Source organism: Toxorhynchites rutilus, chromosome 3 (assembly GCF_029784135.1).
Source record: "Toxorhynchites rutilus septentrionalis strain SRP chromosome 3, ASM2978413v1, whole genome shotgun sequence".
In the NCBI taxonomy this organism is placed as follows: Eukaryota; Metazoa; Arthropoda; class Insecta; order Diptera; family Culicidae; genus Toxorhynchites; species Toxorhynchites rutilus.
The window spans coordinates 325,876,512-325,884,686 of record NC_073746.1 but is presented as its reverse complement, the minus strand read 5'-3'; positions in this window follow the sequence as shown (position 1 = coordinate 325,884,686).

Genomic DNA, 8,175 nt, shown 5'->3' with positions numbered 1-8,175 from the left:
TTTCAAATGCCTTCCTCAGGTGTAATCCATTTAGGTTTCAACTCAGTATTTTATACGGCGTAGAAATCGGTTGAATATATATCTGATTTCGTTCTGCTACTCAACAGGTACTATAAACAAGCCGATTTTCATGAGTGCCATACCATGAATTTCAGTTTTCTCGGAGCAGTCTAAATTATGTCATACTGATTGTGAATAATGATCTGATTGTTTGAGAAACAAAAATCATTACCAGGCTGGTACAATTGAAACGAAGCACTGGTTGGTTGGATGATTTAGGTGTTATCCGATTTTGACACGCTGATTATGTCGGCATTTTCGTGTGCTCGATTCAAGATCACTATCGGAACGGCGCACAGAAAGGTTAGATCCGAGTTAACCGCATAATTTATTGCTTCATAATTCTTGTGCATTATTCGTCTTCCACGCAAAAGGTTAGCAGCGGTTGGTTGGAATCATATTCGTGGTAATCGACGTTACACAGCGAACAGCGAATCAATGAAACTTTTCCAATCTGGTGGAATGGCTCGAGGGTTTGCCACTCACTGGCAAGTTTTCGGTACACTTCCAGCTGTTTCAATCTTTTTTGGGTCTTTTTTTTGTGTGAGCATAATTGCTTTCTCGGAGTTGCTTCCGGGGAAAACTGATTGCTGTTTGTTGTGGAAGATTTTGAATCTTCCAAGAAGCAGCTAAATCTGGGAAAGGTTATTGGCTCTACTCGTTTGGCTATGTAAGACAGAAAGCATGAGCTTGTTCAAATATATAAGCAGATTGAATGCAGTGAGTACAACTCTCATAATTATTAATGATACCACTCGTAAGCGAAGCAAATTATCACAATGTTGAAATATGAATGATCCCTATTATGCAATCCTTCGTGTTTCAGCCGGGTGAAATCCAAAACCGGAGCTGGAAGAATCTTGCGCATAAATTAGAACTAATTGGTGTGCTTGAATTTAACCCCGGTAAATTCTTGATCATATCAAACTCACATTCAAGAGGATAATTATGGGCTAGATTGAATGCCCCATTTAATCGCGAAATACAGTAATTACGGAGCGGATCGATTTCACACATGGATCGTTTGGATATTATGACTGAAATCTTAAACAACAACAACAACAACAACACAGCAGAACTTGCAGAGACCATAGCTATCCTGAACTTCGATTTATTTTTATTATTCGATTTTTCTAATTCAAATAAAAAGTCGTCTGAAATCGATGAACCTAGATCTAAGAGCAGAAGGAACGTTGCCTTGGTGAAAGTTGAGTTGGAACATAGTGAAACCACAGATTCATTGTTACGTATGCTATTGCGTTACACGTTCATCAAACACAACACGCAGTGGGGCAACACGAACGGGACCCGTAACCTTGTTAACACGATTTCGTACAATCCAGATTTCCTTTTCATAAATTTCATCATATATACGTTCGCAGGGATATCGTTAGTGCACTGGAGAGCGCAGAAACACGAACAATATGAATCGCAGTTGAGGTAAACCATAGGTGCTGAAACTGGATGTCCGGAAAACTAGTTGGAATGATTTCTCCTGAATGTTAAAACGGAGTTGTTTCAATAAAGGAGAGAACATTTGTAGAACTCAGGCGAGTTTTGTATTCCTCCTGCAAATCAACATTCGCCAAAATGGTACGCCATAGCAGATTTTAGCGAATGTAAAATTCAGACGAGAAATTGGCTTCAATTTTAACTTGTGAACATATAAAGAGTAATATTTTTGAAAATTAAAATACATCCACATCGGACAGGCATTGAATGTTCTGTTTGTATATTCAGCCATTCCAAGCCAAACCGATATAGTGGATCACAGATTTCCATGAAAAGTGGTAGTTTTGTTCTTTATCGCAAAATATTACATTAGCATTAGCATTAGCATTAGCATTGAGCAAGTTGCACAATATCGTAGGTGGTACGAATTCAGAACTGTTAAGTCAAAAACTAGCCCACATCCGTTACTGATGATTGGTAATATCTCTTAGATGAAGGCATGCTTTCTCCAACAGTTAAGAATTGTCCTGGCCACGTCCTTGCAACTGCTGAGGAAAGGGGAGGAATGTTAGTTCGACATTTACTTAAGAGAGATGCAGAGAACTCTACGACCTCTCATAAATGCCTCGGGAATTTAGGAATGTGTTAGTAGGGAAGGTGAGCCATAGGATACACTCAGCCGGTGCTACTGGCGCAAGTTACTATTACTATTACTATTACTATTACTATTACTATTACTATTACTATTACTATTACTATTACTATTACTATTACTATTACTATTACTATTACTATTACTATTACTATTACTATTACTATTACTATTACTATTACTATTACCATTACCATTACCATTACTATTACTATTACTATTACTATTACTATTACTATTACTATTACTATTACTATTACTATTACTATTACTATTACTATTACTATTACTATTACTATTACTATTACTATTACCATTACCATTACCATTACCATTACCATTACCATTACCATTACCATTACCATTACCATTACCATTACCATTACCATTACCATTACCATTACCATTACCATTACCATTACCATTACCATTACCATTACCATTACCATTACCATTACCATTACTATTACTATTACTATTACTATTACTATTACTATTACTATTACTATTACTATTACTATTACTATTACTATTACTATTACTATTACTATTACTATTACTATTACTATTACTATTACTATTACTATTACTATTACTATTACTATTACTATTACTATTACTATTACTATTACTATTACTATTACTATTACTATTACTATTACTATTACTATTACTATTACTATTACTATTACTATTACTATTACTATTACTATTACTATTACTATTACTATTACTATTACTATTACTATTACTATTACTATTACTATTACTATTACTATTACTATTACTATTACTATTACTATTACTATTACTATTACTATTACTATTACTATTACTATTACTATTACTATTACTATTACTATTACTATTACTATTACTATTACTATTACTATTACTATTACTATTACTATTACTATTACTATTACTATTACTATTACTATTACTATTACTATTACTATTACTATTACTATTACTATTACTATTACTATTACTATTACTATTACTATTACTATTACTATTACTATTACTATTACTATTACTATTACTATTACTATTACTATTACTATTACTATTACTATTACTATTACTATTACTATTACTATTACTATTACTATTACTATTACTATTACTATTACTATTACTATTACTATTACTATTACTATTACTATTACTATTACTATTACTATTACTATTACTATTACTATTACTATTACTATTACTATTACTATTACTATTACTATTACTATTACTATTACTATTACTATTACTATTACTATTACTATTACTATTACTATTACTATTACTATTACTATTACTATTACTATTACTATTACTATTACTATTACTATTACTATTACTATTACTATTACTATTACTATTACTATTACTATTACTATTACTATTACTATTACTATTACTATTACTATTACTATTACTATTACTATTACTATTACTATTACTATTACTATTACTATTACTATTACTATTACTATTACTATTACTATTACTATTACTATTACTATTACTATTACTATTACTATTACTATTACTATTACTATTACTATTACTATTACTATTACTATTACTATTACTATTACTATTACTATTACTATTACTATTACTATTACTATTACTATTACTATTACTATTACTATTACTATTACTATTACTATTACTATTACTATTACTATTACTATTACTATTACTATTACTATTACTATTACTATTACTATTACTATTACTATTACTATTACTATTACTATTACTATTACTTTACTATTACTATTACTAGTACTACAGTCAACCCTCTCTAACTCGATATCCAAGGGACCGTCGAGTTAGGGAGGTATCGAGTTCTGGAGAGAAAAATGCTTGTAAAATCAATCGAATGTGCCATGAAATCCATCGAGTTAGGGCAAATATCGAGATACAGAACATCGGGTTAGGCAGAGTTGACTGCATTACTATTACTAGAAAAATATGATACTAAATGTTATAAATGAACTTCAGCCTTCCGATTACCGTCACGTTGATAGCTGTGGAAAAAGAAAAGGTTTATTAAATTTTCAGATTTCTACATTTTTAGATTTTTAAATTTTTAGATTTTTATATTAAGATTTTTGAATATTTGGATTTTTAGATTTTTTGATTATTAGATTTCTATATTTCTAGATTTTTAGATTCGTAGATTCTTAGATTTTTTAGATTATTAGATTTTTAGATTATTAGATTTTTGGGTTTTTAGATTTTTAGATTTTTATATTCATATTATTTGCTTAGAACTTTGCTTTCCGGGATCGTTCTAACAATCGTTTCTGGAATAGCACCGACACCGAGATTGCTACATCGGTGAGTGGAAAAACACCATCACTATCTCGCATCATCAGCGAGCAAGGAGAAGTTAACTTCTGTAGCATCCGATCTGTTTATGAGTTCATGAGAGAGAGCAGCGTTAATAGATTGTCAAATTATAAACATGCAAGTTCAAGGAATGTTTACTGTGATGCTAGAAGTGTACTTAAACAAATCAACTGCATGTTCAGCCCATCCGTGTCGGTGATTCCTTCATTTGTGATACACTCACTACGACATAATAACTCCGCACTCGATGTATTAGACGAAGGCAAACAAACCGTTCGTAATGATGAAATATGACCGTGTCTGAGAGAGAGAGCACTATAATACAGAACCGAACATGCGACGAATTGAAAATGCAACAAAAACGATCTCTTTACTACCACAAACGCGATATAAAAATGGCTTCCCAGAAAACTTCACTTCACCAAACCATCTCAAAATCATCTTCGAAGAATTGAAAAATCTAATGGTTTCGAAATCACATGCACTATTTTTTGCCCATTCAAAATAAAATAATCAACACAGCACTAACGCGCACATATTTTTCAGTATGCTGCCTCCTGCACACAAGAACTCGCAAACGAAATACGCGGAGCACAAGAAATACACGTCCGCACCCGACGGCCGCTCGATTAAAACTCCTTCTTTATCGCAAAATATTACATCCGAATTTTTTTTTTTTTTTTGTTACGGTGACCATTTCCTTTTAAGGGTGGTCCGAAAAATAATTTTTTTCCACTTTTTCTCAAAAATGACTTTTTTCAAAAAAACACAACTTTTGAACTACTGAACCAATTTAGATGATTGAAGCCAATAAGCTAGCCATCTTTGAAAAAATATCACATTTGTGTTTAGTTTGAATTCTAGTCGCATAGGTCTAGTCTGGTCACATTGGAATATTGAACGAAGACTTAGAACATGTTAATTTTGTCAAATAAAAACTTAAAAACGAAAAAATAGCATCTCTGGTATATAGATATATAAGGTAAAAAATCCTCAACTTTTCAAAACAAATATCAAAAAATATAGCGCCCTTTATCTTTAACCGAGAAAACTATGAAAAACTAAGCCAATTAATAATTACAGGAAAAAACCCAAATGTTTTGCAAAAGTAATGTTTTTTCAAAGAAAACTAAATCATAAGCTTCAATTTGATATATCGATCATTAATATCGATCCAGTACTTGAAAAGTTATGAATTTTATTTATTTATTGTCGTCAATCAAAATTGTAGACCGATACATTCTTAATACTACTTAAAACTAAAAAAAAAACCAAAGAGAGCTGGCTGGATAATTTATCCGTTTAATTCAAAAGACGATTTTAACAAGATACACCCAGGTTTTTTTTACGCGGGGGATACGTACCTCGTAAAAAAACCGCGTAAAAAAAAACCGTGTTAATTGGAAAATCCGCGTAAAAAAAACGCGTTAATTGGAAAATCCGCGTAAAAAAAACCGCGTTAACTCGAAAATCCGCGTAAAAAAACCGTGTTAATTGGAAAATCCGCGTTAATTGGAAACTCCCCGTAAAGAAAAAAAGGTCACATAAAAATCCTCTTGAGAATCGTGATGCGGTGCGGCATACGCTCTAAGGGAGCTTGAAAGGGAGAGATATGAACTGAGAGAGAGAGAAGTGATGTTGCTCAGGTTTACGCGCAAAAATTGCGCTTATTTCATTCCTAAATGGGATTGATGCTATGCATGAATTTCATTGTGTATGGCTCTCGACGAGCGGACTTAAATACATGTACATGAATCTTTCTTCCCCCAGCCGTTATGTGGGGTTGGATGAAACTTCGTTGCACACGAAGGTCGTACGGAGGATTTCTGCTTCGCAGTGGTGTGCTCATCAACCCATTCTTGCACAAGCTTTATGCTATCTCGAGATACTTCTTCTTGCACTTGCAGATTCATCAGCTAGCGACCCAGCTTGTATTTCTCCTGGAAATGCTTTCTCTGCAGCGCTAATTGCCTCTGTTCCAACTCTAACTGCTTCTGGTCTAATTCTTTCTGTTCTGTCAGGCATTTGCGTTGCAAAATCTGTCCTCCGAGTTGACGTGGTCGTTCCCATCGAAACTGGCATAGGCGGTGGTGAACAACGCGGGCAAATTGAATCTGTGTTCGCTACAGATGCATCGAACCTGGCACATAGGTGCGGCACTAATATCCGTTAATAGCACTAAGTTCCGTCATATGGTCTCAGGAAGCATGAGGGACAGATTTGATATTGCTCAGTTTTTTTTACGCGGTGACCGCGTTAAAAAAACCGCGTTAATTGGAAAATCCGCGTAAAAAAACCTCGTAATAAAACCGCGTAAAAAAACCGCGTAAAAAAACCTGGGTAATCAAAATTTTTTTTTTTTATTTATTTATTTCGTCAAACCACTGTAGACTAAATATGCTGCCCAAATATTACAGTGAAATTTAACTATATATTATTCTATTCAGATAGTATTTGAGCATTGACCTTGACATGGTCACATCAATTATTTCACTGTGTTCATTACAGAGGCTCATCATACGATTAATAGGACTATATTTGGCATAATTCCTTTTTCGGTAATCAATGTAGAAAAAGTTAGGGCTTCTCAGGTGCCTAATCGGCGCGTAAAAATTTAGGTTGCCCAATATTTCTTCTGAGTCCACTCGTTGTGATATGATGTCAATAATAAATAGAATCATGGCAGAGTTCCGACGTTATTTTAACCTTCTCATAATGATTAGCATGCAACGTGCTTCATATGGAGGGAGATGGTATGAAGACCAGCCTAGTTTATGAAGTGCAAATAATAAAAATTGGTTTTGTACAGATTCAATTCTGTCTTCGTGTGAAGTTATGTAGGGAGACCATACAATACTACAGTATTCGAGAATTGATCTGACGTATGTAATATACAATGGTTTTTATTGTGTACGGATCGTGGAAATGGTAACTAAAGCGTTTGATGAAGCTCAACATATTATTTGCTCTAAGGTTAGTTTCGAATCTAAGACCACGCCTAAGTCTCTTACTCGTTGACATCTACTGATGGTTTGATTTCCCAGCTTAATACCATTGTTCAATGGTGTTCCTCTTCTTGTAAAAATCATCAAAGTGCATTTCCTAACATTGAGCTGTAATAAACTCTTAGTGCACCAATTATAAACTATGTCAACTTCATTTTTGAATGTTTGAGAGTCTTCTTCATTCTTTATTTCCATATACAGCTTCATATCATCTGCGTAGATAAGTGCCTTAACACTGTTAAGAAAAACGCAAACGTCATTAACAAATAAAATGAACAGAAGTGACCCCAAATGAGAGCCTTGAGGAACTCCGGATGTAACAAATATTGGTTTTGAAATTTTCTCATGAAATCTCACCATTTGCGAGCGGTCAGTCTAGTATGATTCTAGCCATTTCAATAGCTTGACTTCTATCGCTATTTTTTGAAGTTTAAGATGCAGTAATGGTATATCAACACGATCGAAAGCCTTACTAAAGTCAGTGTATAGAGCTTCAACTTGATTACCATTATCCATTGCATTCAAGGTGAATGTGACAAATTCCAGCAAATTTGTTGTAACTCGTAAATCGTGTCTTTAGTTGTTAAAAAAGTTTTTGGTTTATTATGGCTTCAAACAAGTTTTGGAATGCAAGAAATAATTGCT